We start from the raw sequence: 23,639 nt of genomic DNA, 5'->3' as shown, positions 1-23,639 counted from the left end.
GGGGACAGGGCCAGCTGCTGGCAGCCAGGGAAGATAGACCTTGATCACAGGCCAGGCCTAAGGACCCTACCCGTGCACGAATTTCGTGCACCGGGCCTCTAGTCATAGCATAAAAACATGTGTGTAATAATAAAAAGGATAAAAATGTATAAATATAGCATTACCCACCTAAATATACAAATAAGAAAATAAAGAGAGAAAAAGACTAATTTCAGATAGAAATATACCTGATCAAATGTGGCAAAATAGCAATGATAGCATACCGTGGGAAGTGAGAATATGATTGATTTTTTTTTGTTTGTTTTGTCTTCTTGTTCTTCCTCCCACCAGTTTTTAATATAAATATGTCCTGAGTTGGTTGATTAAGTGTGTGGAATCTGGCAGAAAAGAGGCTTAATATATAAATTAAGTTTAGATAGAGGAAAACACAATAACTGGGATTCATTGCCACTGCACGTAGGGACTTATCCTGGGATTTCTAAGAATCCCTATCTGGCACCTCCACTGCAACACAAACTGGTAACAAATCACAGACAAGAAGTAGAGCCAAGTTATTTTCAGACAAAAGCCTGCGACTCTAGAGAGAAACAGTGAAGAGATGTGGACACTCAGAAGTTACACTGAGTTTCTGAAAAAACAGTGCATCATAATAAGACTGCTGGAAAGAGCCCTATGGACTTCGTTAGATGTCTGGGATAGTTCTGTAGGCTCTGACAGAAGAAGAAAACAGTGAACTCCTTGTAGAATTATGAAGATGAAATTAACCTCAGACTCTGAGTTTCTAAAAAGACTGAAACTTTTCTAGATATGTTATAAACATATCTACATAGTTTTATTTTATATAGCCATTGTTTTAAAATTATAATAAATTAAAATTATTTAACATTTATTCAAAAAATGAATAAGTAAGCTAATTGATTAATTAAAGGGCCAAAACTTTTCCAAGAGCAGGAAGGTCAAGTCTATTGGCACCAGGTGCAGATTTAAAGGAAGCAGAACCCATTATGTGGGAAAAGACACACGCTTAATCTCTCCTAATTGTGCTTCCTGGGGCATCCATGAGCGACTATGTCTTGGAAGAAGATTCTATGCACTTTCCACCCAACTCCAAGAGAAAAACATGTTAAAGGCAAATGCTGAGGGAAAAAATAACACTTTTCTTTGGCTTTGATAGTAAAAAAGCTGAACAATACAAAATTGTTTGGGAAAATCAAGAAAACAGATAATGTTTTTCATAATCTGGAACTGTGCTATTCAATGCATAGTCAACTGTGGCTTGTGAGTGCCAAGTGAGCATTTGCATCAATTGATAAATTTTAGATAAATAAAAATCAATGCCATTAAAAAAAAGAAATGTGGCTACCATAGCTGAGGAAGTGAAATTGTAAATTTGCTTAATTTCATTTTAGTTTAAAACTGAAGCAATGTAAATGATTTTTTCCATGAAAACACAACTTTATTTGTTTAGTAGGACAGTACTTCACTCTAACCCATGAAAATTTGACGTCTGAATTCAGATGTATTGTGAGTATAAAAAGCTCACAAGAATTTGAAGACAGTACATTCCTGTTAACAATGTGAAATGTCTCATTAATATTTTTTATTCATTGAACATTAAAATAATCTTTGATATATTGAGTTAACTAGAATATGTTAGTAAATTAATTTCACTTTGTTTTTTTTTTAATTTTTAAAGTGGCTACTAGAATTTTTCGATTACATATGTAGCTCATGTTATATATCTATTAGATAGTGCTGAACTGGCATACAGCTCCAAAACATGGCAAAAACCGACTTAGAATTCGTTCACATCTAAGTTTTGAGACCAACATTTATTCCTGTGATATATATATATATCAGTCTGTATATCTGGTTATCTAATGAAAACCAGAGACATTTTTCTTCTCGTGACACCCCTCAAATACATAACTGGCAAAAACAAGATAACTCAAGATTGGACAAGAGAGAGTGAGAAAGATAAATAGACCATATAAATTAAGATAGGATAACAACATTAGAATCATTAGAATCTGAATCTATATCTTCTGAAAACAGTGCAAGATTCCAAGTAAACTTAAAAATTGATCTCAATTTAATTGCTTTGTTTTTTTCTATTTTTTTATTTTTAATAGGTTTCATGGGAATCAGACTATAAGAGAAACAATTAAGTCTGGTAAAACAATCTGATAAAGCGACCTAGTATAGGAATAAGAAAATCAGGCTTCTCTCTCTGACTCCGACACTTACTGTCACAACCTTCACAGTCTCTCTGCAACTCTGTTTTCTTATTTTAAAAATTAGAACTACACCTGTTGGACACACCAGGCTGTTATGAAGACAAAATGAGTATGTGAAGAGATTTTAAAATTTCTAAATCCCTCTGTGATGTGACCATCGGTATGTTAGCAAACATTTACTAGTACAGATAATAGAAAACTATGACAATTCACAGCTGGCAGCATAAAACTGTAGTAGCTGCTTCCATAGTCTAATTTAAGGTTTCTCAAATTTCTCTTCCACATACTAGTAACTGAATTTCCTCTCCTGAGACTAGGAATCTTGCCATCCCTTGAACAGATCATAGTTTTGGGGATACTGCTTGTATATGTCCATGGTTAATATAGTCATGTGACACAGAAATGAAAGCCATAGGACCCTGACCCATCCATCAATTATTAAATTTGCTGTTGACAGCCTGAAAAGCATTGTGCACTAAACATCTTTCCTGAACAGCGGATTCTCCAGTGTCCGGGTCACAGAACACACAGCCCTAATCTTAACCTACAGTTTGCACATGACCTACTACTCAACCTCCTCACATTCTGATCCAGTTTCATAGCTTGTCATCAGTAACGAAAACTCACCAAACTCTTAAAAACACTCAGACACCTCTTCCTAGTACTGACAACAATACTGCCTATTTATGTTGTAGGTCAGTTTAGGTCAATAACATCACCTGGGGAGCTTTATACCAAATATAATTTGGAAAACTCTCTTCTCCTACACTCTGTGTGTCTATTAACATTGGTTCCATCTTGGGCTTAGATCAACACACTCCAACCCCCTGGCCACAACGATCGTTTAAGCATGAGCATCAAAGACAAAAACCAACTTAAAGGCATTGGAAGAGTTAGGAACTTGATTCTCCCATACATGATGGTGAGTGGCTGCTTTTATTGGACACTTTCTCTTGGGAATTTGATATTAGAGTCAACATCATCTATCACTAGGGAGTAGAAGTAATAGTAGAAGCTGGAACTCCAAGTAGTTCACTCTTGAGAATGGTAGAACAACACCTATAATGGTAAATCACATGCTGCATTGTGTCCACTTCAGTGGTCCAATCATTCATGAAATTAGACTCTGTGATTGCAATTCTTTGAGTTGATGTTAAAGTCCTCTTGATGCTTGGCTATTCAACTGTTGAGACAGTTCCCTGACCTTCCTTAAATCCCTATGCAACCTTATAACAGGTTGATTTTGTCCTTTTGGTCATGTTTGTTACCCATTTGTTCTTGTCCCATTTCTTTCCCTGCAAAATTTGGAGAATAATATCACCAATCTCCTATTGTCAGGGCCAAAGATATATGTTTATTTACATGATGTCTGTAAATTATCTTGTATGGTATGCAGCTCTTAGTACAAAATAGTGATCATTTTCCTCCTCAGTAATTTTTATCATTATCAAAGACCTTAAAAACATTCAGAGGTGATTAAATATATCATGGCAAATGATGGGATTATTAAGCAAAGCAGTGAGCTGTGGACACTCCTAAACATTTTCTTGAGCCATTATCATGGTTAAGTTGGAAAAACAAAATGTATTTTAGATATTTTTCCATATCCATAAAGAAAAGCATCATATCCACTGAAACTAAATTCATTGTGCTAATAAATAATCCCCACTTTTTCTACTGCAGTAAATTGATTTATTGGTCTCATTTTTCACTTCTCGATAACAAAATTATATATCTGGTCTACAGTGAGAAAAATGGTCTCCTTTGGTCAATGGGATATTAATAAACATGACACTAGCAGAGCTTTGAAATGTGGACTTACTACCTTGTAATGCAGTGATCCCCCATGAGAAGAACATGCAATGGGTAGCCATCAGCTTAGGCTTAGTAAATGACACATTGAACAAATCCAAACTCAACCTGCAGCTTGAAGTCAAGCCCAGCAGGCATGCAACATGAGACAGAGCCACCAAGTCCAGCCCACCTTAGGTCGGCAAGTCCTGTCTGACCATGAGAACAAAGGCTTGCTGGAAGCCACTAAATTGGAGAAAGGGTTCTTACACAGCACCATTGTGATAAGCACTAACCAATCTAGGTAAGCTTATTTTTGATACCATAATCATGGTTTTTGTTATTATTGTTGTTTTTGCCTGTTTGTTTTAACAAATCAGATACCGGCTCTAGGGACAATACAAGTGTCCTAGTCCACTTCAGCTACCATAACAAAATACTGTAGACTGGGTAGCTCCAACAATAGAAATTTATTTGCACACAATTCTGGAGGCTAGAAGTCTGAGATCAGGTCAACAGCATGGTCAGGTTTTGGTGAAAGCTCTCTTTCTGGCTTGCAGAGATCACATTCTGCTATGCCTCACGCAGCAGAGAAGAGAACAATTATCTGGTGTCTCTTCTTATAAGGACACTTATCTCATCAAAAGGCCCCACCCTCAAGACCTCATCTAACCTTAATTACCTCACAAAGGCCTCATCTCCAAAATACCACCACATTGAGCGCTAGGGCTTCAATATATGAATTTTAGGAGGACACAAGTATTCAGTCCCTATCAACAAATAAAGGACTACAAAATTATGTTGTCTAGTAATATTTTGTTTGGTATATGAGCACATGAAAATGACAATACAATTGGATTAGTTATATAATAACATGATACAGATTGAGGACTGAACCAGAGCAAATACTTTATACTACCGTTTCAATTCATCATAACTAAATTCTCTAGGGCTATGAAAGGGCATTGGTAATTGTTAAAAAAAAAATCTTATCTTCCCTCACATAGGAGCAGAGTATGGGGGATTTACTAATCCAGGCCTGGAGTTTGGGGCTTCAGAGTTGGTCAGGGTCATGACTTTGGCTTGTGGAAGATAATTTCTTGAGAGCATTCTGGGCAATAGCCATTTAGACACTCCTGATCCAATGGGGCATACATAGTCTTCAACAGTCAGAGAGGAAGAATCAAAGTGGGTGTAAGGTAATAAAATAAATGATGGGGGCATTGGGCCATAGCAAGAAGATTCAAAATGTTTTAAAGCGGAACTGGCAAGATTCCTATCTGAGGGCCAGAGGAACTTCTGGTAAGATACTTATAAAGTGGCTTTCCAGTTTCAGTTACCCATGGTCAACCACAGTTCAAAAAATATTAAATGGAATATTCCAGAAATAAGCAATTCATAAGTTTTACATGTTCACTGTTGTGAGTAGTGTAATGAAATCTCACCCTGTCAGGTTCCATCATGCCTGGGACATGAATCATCCCTTTGTCCAGTACCTCCCTGCTGTAGACACTCCCTGCTGCTAGCCACTTAATAGCCATTTGGGTTATCCAATGATTGTCATGGTATGACAGTGCTTGTTTTCAAGTAATCCTTATTTTAATTAATCGTGGCCCCAAAGCACAAGAGTAGTGATGTTGGTAATTCAGATATACCAAAGAAGATGTAAAGTGCCTCTTTTAAGTGAAAAGGTAAATATAAGTACATTAAGATATTTTTAGATATACTACATACATATAACTTATATTGTTGTAATTGTTCGATTTTACCATTAGTTACTGTTGCTAATCTTTTGCTGTGCCTAATTTATAAATTAAATTTTATCATAAGGGTGTATGCATGGGATAAAGCATATTACATATAGGGTTAGGAACTATCTGTGGTTTAAGGCATCTCCTGGGGGACTTGGAACAAATGCCCATGGATATGGAGGACTACTGTATATTTGCTTGTGGTCAAGGAGCTATTAAGGGTGCTGAGATAGTTTGAAATGGAAATGCAAGTCTTCTTTTCTTATAATTATTATAACTGCCCATGAGATAAAGTACAGTCTGAGAACTAGTAGTACTTTCCTTGCCAAGGTTTAAATGAACAATAATGGCTATTCTGACTTATGTGAAAATTAAATCTAAGAGCATAACCTCTGGGCAGAAACCATGATACAGGGGTTTAGTATACAACTGTTCTAGCAAAAGAATTAGATGTCCTGTGCCCTGATGTTTTTCCTCGGAAGAGTTCAAAAATATGTGGAGAATTCCCTACCCATTGCAGCCTGCTCTAACCCTCTTAATTGGTATGCTGTGATCACACCCCTCTTGATTACACCCCAAGGGTATAATAGGAGGCAGGTTTCACTTTAGCACCTTTCATCTTATCAGAAGTAAACTGCTTTATGTAAAGTAGCTCTGCATAGACTTACTATTGACACCAGTCACCCCAGGTGACTTCAGGGCTCATCATTAATGCACAACTGTTTAAAATAAAGCCAAGAGTTACATATGTAATTGAAACTGCAGGGATAATGAGAAGGAAACAGTAAGAAGTCACATTGCTTTGAGGACTAGGCTACTATAGTTTAGAAAAAATCATGTTCCTAAAAGAAACTCTATGGAAAGGGTTTAGAAATAGAGCTATTTTTAAAGCAATGGCAACAGAAGAACTGGTGTCAGTTAACACTCCCGTATACCAAGATAATTCACTTGACTGTAAGACAGAGAGCATTAAATGAAGAATTATTTTTCAAGGTTATCCAAGATAAAGTTTGGAACAACTGAACAGCTCCCATTTTACAATGACAAAATAAACACTTAGTTTATACTGCATTTAAGGAAAGTGTCTTTGCCATATTAAACGTATTATCAGAAGGTGGATGTTATCCAGCTGTAAGTGAAATATATTTCAGGTTCAAGAACATTTTGGAGTACAGAACTTGTCTGATGAAATGTTAAACACGTAAAAACAACTGAAACAGCAAATCTTCAGGATAAAATGTTTATTGCCTTTTCTTTTGAGGGTTTTTGCATTGAATAAGTACATTTTTCTTCACCTCCAATGATACTTTAAAATGGGCCTTCAATGGGGAAAATGAGCAAAACGCTAAACTTTTTAGAAAACTTCTCAAATATAATCAGAAAATAGAAGATAAAAAAGGAATAAAGGAAGGAGAAGTAAGGGGGGGATGATGGGAAGAGAGGGGATGGGAGAGGTGAAGGAAAAAACAGTGATTTTCACTATCATCAAATAAATTGAATCACAGGCTGAGAAAGTTCATTAAATTAAGAAGTCTTTCATGTTGGAGGGTTGTAACTTCTGGAGTCTTTAATATTTGGCCAATCAAAATTGCTCTTTTATTATTCCATCTGATTTACCAGCTTTCATGTTGTAGCTACCAGTTATGTCCTTTAGCAACTTTAAATCATTTGCCAAGTGGTGATGTATATTTCAAGTTAAAGAGCTTGATATACCCAAAGGCTTAACTGGGTTTTGTCTTCAATTTTCCTCTTTTAAAGTTCAAAACAAGTCATTTTTTCTTTACTCTCTGAAATCAATATAAAATGTGTGTTCATAAACTAAAAAGAGCATGGATGTGTTTAGCGGGCTTAGTTCAATGGATTAGTAGGCAACCATTTTTCTAATTAGTCTTCCCCTCTGAACTTTTCTCTGCTTTAAGCAGTAAATGAAAATGTTCTGAGAACCTCACAGTACTCTTCTTCCAATAAAGAAGGTATCAGGCAATAAAGCATAGCCATGTTCAATATAATCACAAATCCCACATGTAGAATTGTCATTTTATTTTTAAGGGATTTACCACTCAGAAGCCAGGAATAAAATTACTTGATGAATAAGTTATATATTTATACTTCGGCTCTAAATTTAAGCCTCCTCATGGGCTTTTTAAAAATAAGTAATTTATGTTAATGACCGTGTTTTCATGTTTGCTTTGCTACTGGGATATGCTCCCTCCCCTATTACCATGCACAAAAGAAAAGAAAGGTAAGGCACTGGTGTCTGAGAAGGCAAGCTGTTGCTCGTGGTGACCAACTTGGGGAAGTTTCTGAGCTCCCAATGTCATACTACCCAAGTCGAAAATCACTTCCTGTTTCTGTAATATCAAAACAGAAGATTAAAAATATTCTTATTGATTTCAGAAAAGAAGGGAGAGAGAAAAACACCAATGATGAGAGAATCATTGATCGGCTGCTTCCTGCACACCCCACACTGGGGCTTGAGCTCACAACCTGGGCATGTGCCCTGACCGAGAACTAATTGTGACCTCCTGGTTCATAGGTCAATGCTCAACCACTGAGCCATGCCGGCAAGGCTTGAAACAAAAGATTTGAAGTGTAAGTAATTTTGAGCATTTGAACTGAAATGACATTTTGTGGGACTTGTTCAGAATTTTTACATTCTTTGTTAAGTTTATTCCTAGGTATTTTATTCTTTTTGTTGCCTAGAGTACAGTACTTATAATACTAAATTCTTAATAAATATTTCTAAGTAGATGAGGGATGTGATGAGTGAAAGAATGAATGAATGAACAAATGAATGAATGAAATGTTTATACTCTAAAATGATAATTTCTACTATAGTGGACTTAGTGGTATACACAGAGAACTGTGTGAATAAAGAAGTAGTGTTTCTAATACAAATAAGTGGGAACAATGAATTTAATATCAATATAGCTCATTCCATCAAGTTTTAAAATGTACATAGTCTCTCACATAAGCATTCCACTTGTAGAATTGAAGTTACTAATACAAATAAAGTAAGTTCTCTGTACTATGTTATTCTTTATACTTAAGTATGTTTTGGAATAACAAATATAGGAAACAATATAAATGCCATAGATTAGGATCTAATTGAATAAATTACTATATATTCATATCACAGGATACTATACAAATATTAAATACTAGAGGCCTGTTGCACGAAGATTCATGCAATAGGCCTTCCTTCCCCTGGCTGCCGGCACCGGTTTTCCTCTGGCAACTGGGACCCAGGCCTTCGGTCCAGCTGTGGTGGAGAAGCCAAGCCTCTAGCGAGGCTTGGCTTCTCCGCTCCGGCTGCAGCGGAGAAGCCAAGCTTCTTCAGTCTTCAGTCATCTTCAGTGTTCAGTCCTCTTCAGTCTTTGCTCCATGCCTGCATATGCAAATTAACCGCCATCTTGTTGGGTTAATTTGAATATTCATCCTGATTGGCTGGTGGGCGTAGAGGAGTGATACCAATTTGCATGTTTCTCTTTTATTAGTGTAGATATTGATAGAGTGAAGAGTTCCATGTTGAGATAAGAACATGTGATACAGTTCCATTGTGAAGTGAAAAAAAAAAAAACAAGGAGCAGAAGAGTGTATATATTATCATGTACACAAAAGTATATACAAACATATTCATACACATATATATTTGTATAAGCATTGTTTATTTCTGGAATGGTACATTAAAAATGTAGACATAATGATTGCCTCTGGCAGATTGAACTGGGGACTTGAAGTATTAGTGAGACTTATTAATGTGTATCAATTTATACTTTATGCATTCTTTTTTAATATTTTATTTATTTTTTACAGAGAGGAAGGGAGAGGGATAGAGAGTTAGAAACATCGATGAGAGAGAAACATCAATCAGCTGCCTCTTGTACACCCCCTACTGGGGATGTGCCCGCAACCAAGGTACATGCCTTTGACCAGAATAGAACCTGGGACCCTTCAGTCCACAGGCCGATGCTCTATCCACTGAGCAAAACCAGCCAGGGTTGCATTCTTTTTTTAAAATATATTTTTTTATTGATTTCAGAGAAGAAGGGAGAGAGAGATAGAAACATCAATGATGAAAATCACTAATCAGCTGTCTCCTGCACGCCACCCACTGGGGATTGAGCCCACAACCGGGGCATGTGCCCTGACTGGGAATAGAACCATGACTTCCTGGTTCATAGATGGCCATTCAACCACTGAGCCATGCCGCCAGGCTATACTTTATGTGTTCTTTATCATGTGCATGTATTAACTCATAAAATAAGAAATAAATCAATAATGGGTAGCTAAACAATTAAATAAATAGAAGTTAGAACAATATCACAGAAAGGGTGATGCCAGACCTGCTGTTTGAAAGATGCAGGAAAGTTCAATTAAAATAGAAGCAAGAGTAAAACACTCAGGGAGAAAAACTGGTTTGTATAAAGGCATGATATAAATAATTTTATAAAAATTAACCCCTGGAGCAAAAGCCAAGGCTTTTGTATCATCAGAATGAAGTGTGTATTGCTGGGGATGGGGGATAAAGTTGGGGAAGAAGGGAGTTAGAGTAGAAGTGTCAAGAGAGAGGAGGCAGGGAACAGATTACCAAGGGCCTTTTGTGCAATGCTAAGGAGTTTATTTTTAGGAAAAAAAAAAAACTAGAGGAAGACATTAAAGCAACGGTTCCCAAAGCTGGCTGCCCATTATAGTCACCTAGAGAGCATTTAAAAAGTCCTCACTCCCAGGCCCCCAACTCCAGAGATTCTGATTTAATTGTTCTTGGCTGGGGCCTTATGATTCTAATGTGTAGCCAAGTTTGTGAACCGCTGCATTAGCAGATTTTAAATAAACTACATGTACAATTTTACATTGTAGAAAAAGCAGTAACCCTGATTGCATTTAAATTGAATTTGGAGTGTGCTAAATTGTACAAGATTTCTTAAAATATTACCACTATAATAAACAAATGAAGATCTAAGAAGCTAAACTGAAGACAAGTAGTAAAGATGGATAAGAAATTGAATATTCTACCCAGCCAGCTTGGCTCAGTGGTTGGGTGTCGACCTATGAACCAGGAGGTCACAGTTCGATTCCCCATCAGGGCACATGCCCAGGTTGTGGGCTCATTCTCCAGTGTGGGATGTGCAGGAGTCAGCCGATCAATGACTCTCTCATCATTGATATTTTTCTCTCTCCCTCTCTATACCTCTTTGAAATCAATAAAAATATTTTAAAAGAAATTGAATATTCTGTTTTTATGGACATGAGAGTGGTAAAAATATCATGTTGATTTCAAATATGGGTTCAGATTCAAATTCTACTTCAGCCATTTTATTGCTGTGTAATTTTAGACAAGTAATTTAGCCTAAGTGTCTGTTTCCCCACATGCAAAATGAAAATAATAATAAAACCTGCACCACAGAAATTTTTGAGTGACAGACTGGGTTCACAGTTGATCACAAAATCAAATATATAACACTCAACAACTAATAGCAATTATAAAACTTTTGCTGGCACATTAGATATGCCAAATGCATGAGAGGAAAAAGTTCAGCTTGACTTCTAGAATTTCTATGTAATATTTTTACTGGAATGAGATATTTAGAGAAAACTGTACAAGTCATAAGTGAAGAGCTCAATGCATTTTCACAGACTTAATACACCTGTTTAACCAGCATTCAGGTCAAGAAGCAAATATTGTCAGGAACTAATGCTCCCATCAAGTCTTTGGTCCACATTATTTTTATTTGGCCCACTGAAGTATTTAGAAATGCCTGTTACCAAGAAAAATATTATAGGAAGAGGTGCAATAGCGATGATGATAAGTTTAGTTCTGGACAAGGGGGGTCAGGGGCCTAGGGAATATTCAAATGGAAGTGACCAGAATATGTTGAGTAGGTAAAACTGTAGACACCAAGTTGATAGGCACTTGCAATTCAGTAGCAGTTGACACTAAAAAACAGGTTTTTTAAATAATTTATTAAAGGTATATAAGTAAAATGATTAGGCATCATATGTTGCTGGTCACATTGTTTAAAAAGTAAGAAAAAGAAAAGAAAGAAAGAGATCCCACTCTTTGGGTAGCTTTACAATCATGTTGTGTATCTGTCTTTATTTAATGTACTCATTTATTTCTGAAAACATTCCTCTACTGGAACCATTTGACCTTACACAGAGAAACAATATGATTTAAATTGACTTAAATAAATATGTTAAAGTATTATAATATTCTATGTTGTCATGATATAGAATGACAAATATTGTTACTGGTTAGAAATACAACATTTTGCTTTTTGACCAAATTTTTATTGTTGATGTTTAATAAATATTTACTATAAGCTGGGCCTGTATCTGTCTTTCCTTCCTCTGGTCTTAGCATAAACACTACCTCCTACAAGACCGCCTGTCCTAAAGAAAATTTCATTGATTATTCTTCTGTCCCCATTTCCTTGAGAGTACTCAACATTATTTAAAAGTATATATTTAGTTGTTTGTTAACCAGCTTATTGAATCTTTCCCCTAATTTATTAGCTTATGAAAGGTTCAGTCATATTCAATTGCTTCACCACCATATTCTTGGCACTTAGAAGAGGTAATGAATTATTATCAGGGATTCTAAATCTTGGCACTACTGACATTTCCAGCAGTTAATTCTTTGTTATGATGGGCTCTCCCATACACTGTAGCATATTTAGCAGCATCCATGGCCTCTACCCAGTAGATGCCAGTAACAACCCCATCCCTTTTCAGTTGCGATAACTACTAATATCTTCTCACATTGCATATGTCCTCTGGAAGGCAAAATTGCCCCCAGTTGATTATCACTGAATTATTGAGTAAATAAGTGAACAAATGAGTAATGAGTAATGAATAAATGTCTGATTCCTCCAAAAACAGAAGCAGCAGAAAAAGAGCATTCTAGTCAGAGAAATTTGTAAATAGGTAGACACCAAAGGGGGTCAAAAGTTTATTACATTCAAGAGCTGAGAGGTAGCTACTATGTCTGAAGCTATAACAAAGCTGAGTTGAAATAGGAGAGGGAAGCACAGTTCAGTTATATAGGTCAAAGTAAAAGATTTGGAATTCACTCTTGGTAGAATAAGGAGAGTTTTAATGAAGAGGTGAGATGATTCAATTGACCTTTTTAAAAGGCTGCTCTGAGTGTTGTGATTTAGGTATCAGAAGAGGGGTAAAGACTGGATAAGGGAGACCAGTGAAGATGCTATTTTGTTACTCAGAAAGGAGATGATGTTGGCATACAGAAGTATAGAGGTTGAGAGGGACCGTTACCAATTATTAGGTTAGGCCAAATCAATCTTCCAAGCAAAATGGGTTCTATATAAATATTATAATCAGGAAATATTTATCAGAATGATATTATATGTGTAGGATATAGGTTTGGTTATTTTACACATATGTAAATGAAACTAAAGCGCTCATTTTCTGAAAGATTTTTTAAAAATCACTTATTTCATGCATTGAATGACTGTGATGTCCTCTAAACTTCAGAATAACAATATCTAGTTTACATTTATGAGCAAGAACCCCACTGAGTATTACTGGACCTTATAATGAAACTTTCACTTAACTTTACCATGACTGGAATAATCTCCTTGCTGTGATATTCTATTTATTTTTGAAATATCTTGAGTAAATTTGTATTTGGAAAATCACTTTAAAATGCTCCATTTTTTATTTTAATTTGCAAAACTGTGGTGATATTTATATAACATCTTTGTAAACATAAGGCTTCATATGAAATTTGTTGTTTGATTTTCTGAACACTTTTAATCTTATTTTTCTGTCAAATTTTGACTAACAAGAATTTTTATAATCAAGTTTTCTCCTTTTCTCATAATCTCCTTTCCTTCACAGCCCACTATAGATTGTACTAGATATTGTGCCTATTTTTCATATATATACAGCTCTATGAGAAAATGAGACATCTAGGTGTTTATTTGACTTAATCATCAGTGAGGGAGAATTGATTAAAATTTTCTGTAACTTTCCTCCTTCAAAACCATCATAATTCTGGTAAAGCTTTTAAAAAATATTTGGACTGCATACACTGGTGACAATTCAGACATTGATAGCTGATCATAAAGGAATTGTTTAGCAAGAACTCTGATGGAATGATTAGTCTGGCAAAGAAAGTTTTTAAACATTTAAGGAGATTCCAAATTTATAAAAATTAACCAATATTTTAATGACAAAATATTTTTGAATACTTATTAATGCACACTTCTAAAATATGTAAAATTTGCAACTCTATGTGGATTGATTTGATTTTTCTAACTGCCTTTAGAAAAATAAATTTAGGCTTTATAAAAATACTGAAACTAAAGAACTGACAAAACTCATTTATTCATCATGGTTGTATATACTGTTCAATAAGCTTGGACAACACTTAGAGAGACTCAACAGCCTACCTATCTATAGTCATTAGACATCTCTTCACATCCCTCCTGCCTCACTCACCTTGATCTAAAGTCCTTTCTACCTCATATAATTGATATTAACTTGCTATTAACTTTCTGAGGAGAGAAAACTGTCCCATGATCCTTTGTAAGACTAAACATGCCAATGATTTCAAATGTAGGTTTTAATCAATAATAAAGCTTTCTGTTAAGTTTTAACATATTATATACTTTATTTTATTAAACGACATCAATATCATCATCTAACACTATGACAATTCCCCATATTTTAATATCCTCTTCCACTATGCAGCAGAACATAGCTGCATATTTTTTTCCATGGGAAATATCATCAATCATATGGCTACAGCCTCTCTAAATTTTATTTTCTTTTTAAAATCTGTTGCATAACATGTTTTAACTTGTCAATAATCAAATTTCTAAACCTTTGGAACTTACAATGGAAATGCTAAAATTCTGGGATCAAAAACAACGCTTTAACACTTTATGAGAGATTTTGTATCTTCATGTTTGTGAATTTAAAAGCACTCTGAGTTCTTTCCCCTCATGAGAGTTTATATCTAAGCAGTCTGTCTCCAGCTAACCAGGCTCACTTCAAGATGGCGACATTTCCGTGGAGCACATGTGCTGTCAATCAACAAGATTACAATTACAAACTAAAGATGCCTTGAGGACCCATTCTAAAAATATTTTGACATCTGAATCTCTGAGAGTAAGAGTGAATCTTCCAGATTCACATGAATAAAGTTTCTGAGATAGCTGATATTTTTAAAATTCTGTGTCATGCCAATTATGTGAATCCATGCTAGCTAGATCACATCTGCAAATCTAGGATGTATTGGGATGGTATGTGAATATTCTACAAAACATATAAGATTGATATTTGCTACATGAGTGAAAGAAGTGCTCAGGAAATTTTTGGTTACAGACATTTTTGCATCTCATTAGATGAATGGGTTAATTATATCTGAAATCATCTTTTGATTGGGAGTCTGGTTAGTTAATTTAAGGTGACTCCAATGACATCTAACTGTTCTGTTTCTATTCCAAATAGGGTTTTGAGTTTTTCTAAAAAGGATAGTACAGTCTTGTCTATATGCACAGAAAAGGAGTACCTTGAGTATAACTAAGTAGATTTTTCTACCATAAAGAACTGTTTACTGCTATGACCATCTTACAAGAAACCCTACTGGACAATCAACCTTCTGATCAAACTCCAGGGAATTCAATATAGTTAGAACTCAATATGTATTAGGGAAACCACAAAATGAATAATCTATGGTCATTCCATGGAAGAGATTGTAATCTAGCTATCATTTCCACAGGAATAATGAGGAATAGTTTACCACTTAACAACAAAGTCAAGTTTTTGTAAGACAACAGATATTTTTCACCAAGTTTCAAGCTTAGTCTTTTATTCAACTTTCTTGTCATGCTACCCTGCAATATAATTCATATAGTTTCTGTAGCAATTCTACCACAAAATGTACATTATGTTTGCAATAAGAAAAGCACATTCAATAAAAAATTGAATTCAATAACTAGTAAAACTTGGTCAAATACTCAAAGTTCAAAAACTAAACCATTTATTTTATGATAGTAAGGAAGAAGGTGGGAAATTGGAAAATAATGTAAAATATTCCAAAACACTTTTACTATTTTTAACTAACAGAGCAGAACATTTTACAGACCTCTGCAAGCCTTTTGTTTTCCTTTCTTCTCTCATTAAACTAGCCCTGCTCCCGACACCACCTCTTTCTTTCATTTGGAATTTTGGTTTATAACACTCTACCATGAAACTAATCTTTGTTTTGATCTCATTCTTTGCATGAAAACAAAAACACATATGGGGAGAGCAAAAGTCGGTTTATAGTTGTGAATATGGGAAACATAATTTATTCTTGTACTTTTAATTCAAAGTGCTTTTAATTTATTAATTATTGTATTATTTTCCATATGAACAACTGTAAACCTACCTTCTCCTCCCCCAGCACACATGACACATTAATCAGAAAGTCAGATCTGTTTTAAAAATTTTAATCACTGATATAAATGACCTGAAGTTATATGATAATTTAATAGATCGTAGAATTGTACACACACAAGAACCACATTAAAACCCAAGCTAAAGCCAGACAGAGAAGGACAAATATCTTATTATTTCACTTATATGTGGAATCTAATGAACATAATAAACTAATGAACAAAATAGATCCAGAGGCATGGAGTCATGGAACAGAATGATATATCTCAGGGCGGGGGGGGGGAAGGGCGGGGGGAAACTGGAAGAGATTAACCACAGAACTTATATACATATATGCATAACCCATGGACACAGACAATAATGTGGTGAAGGCCTCAGGGAGCAGGTCAGGGGCTGGGAAGAGGGGGTTAAAGGGAAGAGAAATTGGGGATATTTGTAATACTGTCAACAATAATTTTAAAAAATTAAAAGAAAATCCTGCCACCTTCTGGCCTCAACATACACATCTGTAGAATGGGAACCACCAAGGTACCTACCCCATGAGGACAACACATTAAGATACTTAAATTATCATCTGGACTCAGACTTGAGTTTAAACCTGGGCTCTGCCTGTTCCCACTGAGGGATGCCTCAGTTTCCCCCTCTGGAAAGAGAGAGAGTTCATTTTCTGACACCCACGGAGACTGTTTTGAGATTCAGCTGCTTCCTATAATGACCCTCATTTGTTAAGCTCTCTATGTGCCATGCTCTGGCTGTGCCTGCTCCGTGTAGCTGTTTGCTCATCTGAGAAATGGAGCTAATAGGTAGAAAGATTCCAACTGGAGAGCATAGGTGGAGCTCCCTGCACGGTGCCTGGCACCCTGTCCAGTTCTAGAAGCCTGAGAGCTGTGGTGAGTTTTGCCCTTCTGAGTCCTGTCATCAAATTTGTTGCTATTTAACGCATCCAACACTGGTCTTGCACACAGCAGGTGCTCAATAAATGCCCTCTTTGGAATTAAATAAACTTGGCTCTAATCCTAGCTCTAAGGCTTTGGACATTTCACTTTCTCCTCTGAGCCTTGGTTTGCCCATCTGAGAAACATGCTCACCATGGGCGCTGGGCAGGAGCAGCATCCAGCACCCAGCAGGGCGGGGTGGTGAGGATGGCAAGTGTTGGGGGATTGTGCTGGAAACCAATTCCAGCATGTCAACAGGACTGAATCATCTGGAAATGGCTGAGGGCATTTCCCCAAACCTGAAAAGGATGCATAAATGATTGCTTGTTGCCAGACAGCTAAGGGCATTTCAATCTACATGTTATTGCCTCCTGCTGGCCAAACACCTGAACAGCCGAAGGCAATTCCTCCAATCTGACAATGGATTCTCTATATTAAACCCTGGCCTTTGATGTATATCTACCTTGCCTTAGGACAATTTGTGTTAATAAAAAGCAAAGGGTCCTGAGACAAGGGAGAACTTAGTTCCTTTAGCTAAGTCTCTGGCTCCCCATAATGCCTTACAAAACTATGTTTTATCTCTGGACTCTTTAATCATTTACAAACAGCGCCTTTTCCAGATTCTGGAACCCTTCTAGATGCTGGATTACGACCACCGGTCATTACATAGATGGGGTGGTAATGACCTCGCTCCCTGGCAGGTCAGTGGGCCAACCTGCCCTTCAGATTGTGACACCCCTCCCCCACCCATGACCTCACCCCCAGAGTGGCCAGTGGAACCCTGAGGGGTCTGTGAGGTCACCCCATTCCGCTTCACAAAGATTCTCCTGGGGCAGCAGCTACTGGCTGTCTCTGTCCCAGGGAAGCTTCAGAGACCCCGGGACTCGGGAGCCGTGGTCAGGAAGAAGCTCCTGAGAGGGACACAGAGCGCTGGGAACCAAGGACACTCCAAGTGCTGACCCCGGGAGGCCAGAACCAGGGGCAGAAGTCTCCTGGGCGTACGGAGTGTCATTCAGCAGTTCCGGGAGGCCCACTCTCAGGAGGCCACCACGGTCCTTGGCTGGGTACTGCTCCTGGTGATGGCTCTGCCCCTGGTCACGACAGGCGCCATGGATTGCATCTTCTGTGAGATGACCAAGTCCTACAACTACCCTGGCATCCCCATGGCCTGTGGCGATGACGAGGAGTGCCTCATGGGCGAAGGAAGGCCTCTGGCCTGAGCCCCATCATCAACAAAGGCACCATGGACATCAGTTCATATGGTCTCCTTGAAGAGCCTGTCACCTACCAGGGCATCACCTACAGCCTCACCTTTACCTGCCGTTATGGCGAACTGTGTAACAGGGCCCCCACCCCCCGCAGGCAGCCTGAAGGCGGGGCCCCCTGCCTGGCACTGGGCGTGCTGCCACTGCTTCAATGACTGTGACCAGCGTGGAGGGTAGGGCCCGGGACTGGTCTCAGGGCTCCTCTGCTTCTTGTGCCTCCTGCCTCCCCCTCCCCCTCTCCCTTCCTCTTTAAATGGCCAGAGGCCCTAGACAAAATAAAAATAATAATAATAAAGCTGTACAGTACTTTTTTACAGAAATGATAGTGTAATACTTCTCATGCTGTTATAGCTTGCGGAGTGATGAGTTGAGAAAATTATCCAGATAATCTAGGACCAGAGGCCAGATTTCTTTAAACTGTGAAAGAAAGGTGATGGCTTAAAAAAATACAGGGCATGGTTGGCTGAACTGCATGTAGATCTCTTGAGACTGTATCACATTATCTGGTGGTTCTTAAACTTCCCTGACTATTAGAAACACCTGCCAACTTCAGACTAATAAAATCAGAATCTCTGGCAGGGTGGGACCTAAGCACTGGTAGTCATTTAAAAATCCCTGAGAACCCCGGGCAAAACAGAATGATACATTCCATTGCAAAAGTTTATTGGGTGAGTGTCCAAACTGGAAAGGAGGAAGTAAAATGGTCATTATTCACAGATGACATGATATTGTACATAGAAAAATCTAAAGACTTTACCAAAAAACTACTAGATTTAATAAATGAACTTGGCAAAGTACCAGGATACAAAATTAACACCCAGAAATTGATGGCATTTTTATACACCAATAATGAACACTCAGATAAACTAAAAAAAAAATCCATTTACCATTTTAAAAAACAACAAAAAACAAGATACAAGATACCTTGGAATAAACTTAACCAAGGAGGTAAAAGACCTGTACTCTGAAAATTACATGACATTGAAAACATAAATAGAGGAAGATACAAACAAGTGGAAGCATATGCCATGTTAATGGATTGGAAGAATTAACATTATTAAAATGTCTATACTACCAAAAGCAATCTAAATATTCAACACAATCCCTATTAAAATACCAATGGCAGTCTAGCTGGTGTGACTAAGTGGTTGAGCATTGACAAATGAGCCAGGAGGTTACTGGCTGGATTCCCAATCAGGGCACATGCCTGGGTTGCAGGCTCCATCCCCAGGAGGGGGCATGCAGGAGGCAGCCAATCAATGTTCTCTCATTGATTTTTCTATCTTTCTAGTCTTCCCCCTTCATCTATTTTTAAAAAATCAATAAAAACATATATTAACAAATAAAATACCAATGGCATAGTTCATAGATCTATCTGGAGCAAACACTCCAAAAATTTATATTATACCAAAAAAGACCTCAAATAGCCACAGCAATCTTGAGAAAGGAGAACAAAGTTGGAGGAATCACAATATCAAGTTATACTACAAAGCCACTGTAATCAAAACAGCCTGGTACTGGCAAAAGAACAGGCATATAAATCAATGGAACAGAACAGAGACCCCAGAAATTGGCCCAATCCATTAAGCTCAATTAATATTTGACAAAGGAGGCATGAGCATACAATGAGTCAAGAAAGTCTCTTCAATGAATGGTGTTGGGAAAACTGAACAGATAGATGCAAAAAAAAAAATGAAACTAGACCACCAACTTATGCCACACACAAGAATAAACTCAAAATAGATAAAAGACCTAAATGTGAGTTTTGAAAGCATAAAAATCCTAGAAGAAACCATAGGCAGCAAAATCTCAGACATCTTTTATAGCAATATGTTTACAGATACATCTCCTAGGGCAAAGGGGACTAAGGAGAAAATAAACAAATGGAACTACATCAGAACAAAAAGCTTCTGCACAACAAAAGAAATCATCAACAAAACCAAAGGTTAGCTCACTGTATGAGAGACCTTATTTGGCAATGAGACATCTGATAAAGGGTTAATATCCAAAATATATAAGAAACACATACAACTCGACAAAAGGAAGATAAATAATCCAATTAAAAAATGAACAAAGGACCTAAATAGACACTTCTCCAAAGTGGACATACAAATGGCCAAGAGACATATGAAAACATGCTCAAAGCCTCCGATTATCAGAGATTCAAATTAAAATGACAATGAGGTATCACCTCACACCTGTCAGAGTAGCTACCATAAAAATACTTCAACAAATGACAAGTGCTGGTGAGTATATGGAGAAAAGGGAACCCTAGTACACCGCTGGTGGAACTACAGACTGGTGCAGCCATTATTGAAAACAGTATGGAGTTTTCTCAAAAAAATTAAATATGGAACTGCCATTTGACCCAGTGATCCCACTTCTAGGAATATATCCTAAGAAATCCGAATTACCAATCAGAAAGAATGTATGCACCCCTATGTTCATTGCAGCACAACTGACAATAAGATCTGGAAATAGCCCAAGTGCCATCAGTAGATGAGTGGATAAAAAAGCAGTGGTACATTACACCATGGAATACTATGCAGCAGTTCAAAAGGAGGATTTCTTAACCTTTGAGACAGTATGGAGGGACCTGGAGAGTATTACTGGTATCTAAGGGAAATAAGCCAGTCTGAGAAAAATAAGTATCAGAGCATCTCACTTCAGCTTGTACTCTGATTAACACTTGTGTGATGAGGTATGTTACTGATAGCCACCTGGACTGCCGTGGATCAGGACAGGCTTAAAAACGGGTCCTGACTTCAGACATCGATCATCCTCTCTTGATCCACACTCCACGCTGCCTTGCTCCACGGCAGAAGAACAGCCAAACCTCTTATCATAAGACTTTGGTCGCCTTCCTCCCGCTGACTCGACCCAACCAGATGGCCAGCCATCTAAACATGGATCCGCCACTGCCCGCAAAGAACGCCACTCTTCCCCGGAGATCCCGTTAAGTCTGAGGCCACGGCACCAGGAACCTTGCAAGTAATAAAATGTGCTGTGTGATTTGCAACTGCATATTCTTGTGTGGCTTAATTCCTTTGGCAGTCTTAACTATATTAATATAAGGTCAGATAATAATGCCTACCCTCGGTCCTGCTTGCTTAGTCTCTTCCCTAGCAAATACGTAATGTCTGAACACCTGCACAGTTAAGTTTATCTCAAGGGACGCCTTGAATAACGCCTCATATACTCAACTCAGACAGAAGTCATCAATCAAAGAATTTGTATGCATATATGCATAACCCATGGACACAGACAATAGAGTGGTGAAGGCCTGGAGCATGGGCAGGGGTGGGCTAGAAGGGGTCAATGAGGGAAAAAAAGGGGACATATGTAATACTTTTAAAAATAAAGATTAAAAAAATGAAAATAATAACTAAAAAAAAGATATTAGCCCATATACATGTAGTTTTATTTCTGGGCTCTCAATTTTGTTCTATTGTGTTTCTGTTTTTCTGCAAATACCATGCTGTTTTTATTATTGTTGCTCTGCAGTATAATTTGAAATCAGGTAGTGTGATACCTCCATCTTTGTGTTTTTGCTTTTTGTTTTCCTCTCAGGATTGCTCTGGCTATTCAGGACTTTTTGTGGTTCCATCCAAAGCATCCAAAGCGGATGAATTTTTTTTTGTTCTATTTCTTTTTTTATAATATTTTTAATTGTTTTGGGGAGAGGAAGGGAGAGTGAGAGGGAGATAGAAACATCAATGATGAGAGAGAAACATCACCAATTGGCTACCTCTTGCTCACTCCCTACTGGGGTTTGAGTCCAAAACTGGGTATTGTGCCCTGACCAGGAATTGAACTGGTGACCTGTTGGTTCACGGGTGGACACTCAACCACTGAGTTACACCAGCCAGGCTTGTTCTATTTCTTTAAAAAATGTCATTGGGATTTTGATGGGGATTTCATTAAATCTGTATATTGCTTTGGGTTATATGACCATTTTAACTATGTTGATTCTTCTAATTCATGGATTTATCAATTGAGAAGGTAATGGCTTAAATTTGCATAACAATCTTAACCTTGTTTACTGTGCTTTGCCTGATATCCTCCCATAACTGGTTTCCCCTACCCCCAGATCTTCTTTGTTTTTAGTTGGAGATGATATTTAAGGTGGTGTTTTGGGCTATTTCAAGGAATGACTCAGTTTTCCTAGGTCTCTCCCATGTATACAGGAGGTATACATGTTATTAAGCTTCTGATTGGTTTTCTTCTGTTAATGTATTTTTGTAATAAATGGGACTTAGCCTGAAACCTAGAAGGGTAGAGGGAAAATTATTTTTCCTTCCTGACATGGTCATGAGTTCATTCAGTGGAAGCAGGAGCCCCTGACAGGGAATATCTGGCTAGAGCTGGAAACACAAAGACTAGACATCTGTTGCCAAAGATACTGCCTGAGGCACAAAGGAAGAGAGAGAGGTACCCGGGTGTCTTTAACTCTCCAATCCTCTGCCTTAAGCCAAACAGCTGGAAGCCAAGTGTCAAGGAAACCTAGCACTTAGCTTACAAGGCTCAATGTCCCACTGGCAACCAGCAAAGCAGGTAAAGGAGTAAGGAGTATATCTGAGGGTACAGGAATGAACCCTATGAGCCAACAACCCTACTCCTCGATATATACAAGGAGCACTGTTTATAATAGGAAAACAATAAAACTGGAAACATCTATCAACAGCATAATGTATAAATATATGGTGGTTTATGCCTCCAATGGATTATGGCAGTGAAAATAAATGAACTACAGCTCTACTCACTGACGTAGATGAATCTCAGCAACATAATGCTGATTGAAAAAGCAGTCACACAAAACTAGATGCAATATGATTCCAATTATATGAAGTTCAAAAGCTTGCAGAACAAAACAATTTATTATTTAGCAATACATGCATATATGGCAAGACTATAAAGCAAAGAAAAATTCAAGAGTGTGATTATCGCTATTAATGGGGAAGTGATGGAACTGAGGAGTGGCTCATAGGTGGCTTCAAATTGCTGAGGATATTTGAAATTAAAAAGTTTATTTTATTATTTAAATAACATATTGTACATATTATTTTATCCCCATGTAATAAAAATATTTTAAGATAAATATATGTTTGCATGATCAAGTTAAGATAATAACTACCAACTAAAAGGAAAGTAGTGTTACCGGAGAGCCTCCCGCTTGCCCAGGAATTTTCCTAGCTTCTTATTATCCTGCCACAGTAGTTCTTTCCTCTGGAAATTCTCCCCCTTTCTGTTTTC

General features: G+C 37.3%; 1 protein-coding gene and 1 pseudogene across 3 annotated transcripts in view; one reads left to right on the top strand and one right to left on the bottom strand.

Moving 5' to 3' along the window:
* Nucleotides 1-23,639, bottom strand: part of DMD (dystrophin) — a 2,282,236-nt gene that overhangs the window by 1,923,215 nt on the left and 335,382 nt on the right. The window lies entirely within an intron of this gene.
* Nucleotides 4,193-18,541, top strand: LOC132224656 (sperm acrosome membrane-associated protein 4-like; annotated as a pseudogene).

Source organism: Myotis daubentonii, chromosome X (genome assembly GCF_963259705.1).
Source record: "Myotis daubentonii chromosome X, mMyoDau2.1, whole genome shotgun sequence".
Taxonomy (NCBI): domain Eukaryota; kingdom Metazoa; phylum Chordata; class Mammalia; order Chiroptera; family Vespertilionidae; genus Myotis; species Myotis daubentonii.
Note: the sequence above shows the minus strand (reverse complement) of the source record. Positions and strands in the feature narration are given on the sequence as shown.